The following is a 4,659-nucleotide window of genomic DNA, read 5'->3' as shown; positions in this document are numbered from 1 at the left end:
CCATTTCCCCGTCCGGACTCCGAATTGAGCTCTGAAAAGTCCTGGGCGTCCAGATTAACATCCCGCATTGGCCAGTAGCTTCTGACAACCCGCACGACAGTCTGAAAAATTATGAAAAATCAACAAGTGTCGCTCGGGCGCCTTTAAAGCACTTTGACGCTTAAAATCGGACCCGCCACCTTCGACATTGAATATTTTTCCCTTGATATTCGTAATTTTTAGCTATTTTTAAGCACTTCTCGGCATCAAAATTCCGCTCTCATGGCCTCATCTTTATGATGGACATGAGGTGCGATCGTTTCTTGGCTTATGCTCTTATTACCGCCGCTTCATCAAGCATTTTGCACAAATGGCTTCTCCACTTCATGACCTTACAAAGAAGAAGACATCTTTCCAATGGAAGGAAAAAGAGAATGCAGCCTTCACAAGGCTGAAAACAACTCTTACTTCTGGAGATGTTCTTATAATTCCAGATTTGGTAAAACCATTTGTGGTGGAAGCAGATGCTTGAGGTGATTGTATTGGTGCAGTGCTAAATCAAGAAGGCCATGCCATAGCCTTTGAAAGCCGCCGTCTAAATTATGTGGAGAAAAGGTATGACATTTATGAAGAGGAGCTCTTAGCAGTGGTTCATGCTTTGAAGATATGAAAACATTATCTTTTAGGCAATGAATTCCTTATTAAAACTGATCATCCGAGCTTGAAGTATTTCAAGACTCAAAAGCATTTGCAAGAGAAACATGCAAGATGGAAAAATTTCTTGTCTATGTTTCATTTTCAAATTATGTACACTCCAGGGAAACAAAATGTAGTTGCTGATGCACTTTCTAGAGTGCCTCACATTGCAACTATTACAGTGGCTCATCATGAAGATTTTCAAACGATGAAGAATACTTATAATGAAGATACTGATTTTGCAGCAATTTGGTAAAATTTACAGCAAGGAGGTGCTCATCCAGATTATTCCATCAAAGACGGTTACCTTCTCATGAACAATCGCCTTTGTGTCACTCTTTCTATTTGACAAAAGGTGTTTAAAGAAAGTCATGAACCCCCTTATGTAGGGCATAGAGAGAGGGCAGCCACTCTAAGTGCAATTGAGCGCTACTTTTATTGGCCAACATTACAAAGAGATACACATAACTTCATTGAGGCTTGTCTGGTATGCCAAAAATCCAAGTATGATAGGCAGAAGATTCCAGGATTGTTGCAACCTCTTCCAATGCCCAAAGATCCATGGGAACTTTTGGCGTGCCTTATTTGAAAATTTGGGAACCACTTTAAAGTTCTCCTCAGCTTTTCATCCTCAAACTGACGGCCAAACAGAGGTGATGAATCTCACTCTTTTGGATATGTTGAAAGCTTATGTTAGTGAACATAAGTCACAATGGGAGAAATATCTTCCATTATTGGAGTTTGCTTACAACAATACAATGCACTCATCCACAGGGAAAGCTCCAAATGAAATAGTACAGGGTAAAGTGATTCCTCCTCCAATTATTCGCACTAAAGATAAGATTTTTGCCACTGATGAGTTTGCTTCAGATTTAAAAACCGCAATGGATCAAGTTCGAGCCACTATCAAATAGTTGCCCAAGGGCAACAAAAGAAGCAAGCAGATAAACGAAGAAGACCTTTGGCTTTTGAAAAAGGTCAATATGTCTTGCTAAAGTTTGATAAAAGCATGCTCAAACAAGGTTCCGGTCAAAATTCATCTTTTCCAAAGCTCTCCAGTAGATACTTTGGACCCTTCAAAGTGATTGAGAAAATAAATGAAGTTTCTTATCGACTTGAGCTTCCTGCTCATTGGAAAATACACAATGCTTTTCATGTAAGTTTGCTAAAACCTTACATAGGACCAGAACCAAAGGAACCCATTACTGAAAATTCCCCAGAAGTTGAAGAAACAGAGCAACTCTTGGAACCTGAACAGATTTTGTTTCACAAGGATCGAACCACAAGAAGTGGCCTTGTCACACGAAAATTCTTACTAAAATTCAAGAATCTACCCACAACAGATGCACAGTGGGTAGATGAAAAATTCATGAAGGATTACCTAGACATTCTTCAGCCATATCAAGAAGCTTTTTAGCTAAGGACAGCTGAATAAAAGCCAGAGTGCTGTCACAACTCTATAGAAATAGAATTTGTATCCTTTTTCACTAATTTGTCTATATAATGATTTATTAAAAATTTGTTTCCTTTGCACTAATTAGATATAAAGAAAAGTGCATTGGAGCCGGCCACTGATGAGTGGTCACAGGTTATGGTGGACCCACGCGGTGGGTTAGAGAAAAGATAGTTCACACTTCCACCTATATGGCCCGATTGGGCGCCAGTGACTAGAACTCACGCATATCAGGGTTAGACTCGCACACAGAAAAGATTGATGCCTTGAAGTGTGGGCTAAATCCACCAGAACAGACAGTTACAATCAACAAGATGGCATGATCATGAAATACTTGTGTGCATGTGTGGGCTGAAAGCTTGAAATGCACATTTCCTTGCATAGGAAAGTCCCATGAAGATTCTGATACCGTTTTTGCGATGTTCACGGAAAAAGCTTTCATATGACACCCATATTGGGGGGTCCCTAAATTTTAGGAGATCCCTACATTTTAGGTCCCTAAATTTTAGGAGCCTCGAATTAGCCTAAAAATGCTAGTCCTAAAAAATAGGGATCTCATTCTAAAAATAGTAAGTTTTGTACTCTGACTGTGCTTACTAAATTTGGTTGTTTCTATTCTTGACAGTATTCAGCCCAAAAAGGAAGGCCATAGAGAAGAGACAAGTGTCAAGACACTTGTCACACAAGTTTCCAAGTGTCCCACCACTTGTCACATCTCATGACATGTGGCTGGACACTTGTCTTGTGCTACTCTACTTTCCCCTTTTGTACTAGCTCTTCCCTCTCCTATAAATAAGAGCTCGTTTTTCTTCATTCAACATCATTTTTCTTTGTTGTAGACTCATGTACAGCACCCACAGATAGCCAGAAACTGGCCCCATCCATCCCCATCATCATCCCCCACTTCTCCATTATCAAATTCCTCCATATTCCCTCTTCTATCCCTGCTGTTTTACAGGATAGCAAGCCTGTAAATTCATTACAGCACCTTCTTCTCAAGCTCTTTCTTCCATTTTAGCAACAAGAAGCAAGCCCTATCCATGTACTACTGTTCAACGATGGAGAAAGGCTGATTTCCCCTCTTTCTTCTCTCATAACTGTAAAGAAATCAGTTCTTATCATTGCATAATAGATAATGCATGTGTGTTTGTACATCTTTGCATAACCTTGTGAGAGTGAGAATTACTTCTCCTCACTCTCAGGTTGATTGTAACTGAGCTCTTCCCTAAGGGACTTGGGTTGAGCAGAAATACATTCCTTCGGAGGGGGGGAGGGGTTGCCCATATTCAACCCTCAATCTTGTCTCCATTACTTTTACATTTTCATGGCTGTAATTTTGTGAGTAATTTTCATTTTCAGCTTAAGTGTTCATTCTCTTTTATATTAAATCTTGAAAACAAGTGAATATCACAATTGTTAAGCATACTACGTTGTTCGGGGCGTTTACAGCTAGCATCTAAAATCCCTGAGAATTCTTTGAATTTTAGGTGTTGATTTTAGTGTATGATGCCCTTGACTAATGGCATGGGTCATAAGGTAACTGCTAAACCCTGATTTTTGCAAAAATTTGGGGTTTACAATAGAATTCTCCCTGCTATCCTCTAAATTTGGTTTTGAGAAATAATAAGATCTTCAAAGAATAGACTAGAGAAGATGAGAGAATATTGTAGCAAGAGAAATTTTAGAATTTCTTCCCGGAGAAGCTTCAATAATGGTTGCCGCTCTACTTGGATCAACCCAAAGACTATTGCTTGGTACTTGGAGAGGCCTAAAATGTTGTCTCCTATCTCTAAATGATATCGCCAAACAGATGATGGCCTCATAAATGCTGTCTCCTACTTCTTTTGGCCTCCTGGCTGCTGTCCTCTACCTCCAATAACTGAAATCAGGATTGAAAATTGATCAACTACTCCTTCCTCTCTCTCCCACATGCTGAATGCATTGAATGGCTCTCCACTAGCCCCAAAAAACGTTTTTCTTAGTTGTCTAGGTATTTTTGCCAACTGCAAGCCTTCTAATCTTATTTTTCGGCAAGTTTTAACCATCATATTAATTTTTAAAATTATTTAATTCTACAAATTAATTGCAATCCTTCTGACTCTGCCTAAAATTAAATGTTGCTATCCATAATTAAATTGGTCAAGCTATTTGCAACTTGGAGTGGTCCGCAACCTCAATTCGCCCTTAGATTGACATTAATTAATTAATTAATTATGCCTAGTCCCTAGTATCACCACTAACCCTTAATGGTCAATTAGCTATCTTAGGGTCAAAACTAACACCAACTGACAACCAAATCCCAACTAGCACAACTTGTCACAACTTTTGCCTTTAACATCCATTGGCTCCTTCGGATTCTTAGCTTGTTAACATGAAATAATCGCTATATTCATATCTTACATCTATGCATGTTTGATTATTAAATTAATAAAATGTTACCAGTAAGGTCAAAGTATTTCACAAATTTCACACCCTTATGACAAGCATTCCTCCAAATGAAAAACCATTCACTTTTTTAGCATTGTGTACAT

This window comes from Lygodium microphyllum, chromosome 24 (assembly GCF_053477565.2).
Source record: "Lygodium microphyllum isolate KBCC chromosome 24, Lygodium_microphyllum_v1.1.10, whole genome shotgun sequence".
In the NCBI taxonomy this organism is placed as follows: domain Eukaryota; kingdom Viridiplantae; phylum Streptophyta; class Polypodiopsida; order Schizaeales; family Lygodiaceae; genus Lygodium; species Lygodium microphyllum.
The sequence above is the reverse complement of the archived record's forward strand: the minus strand, read 5'-3'. Positions refer to the sequence as shown.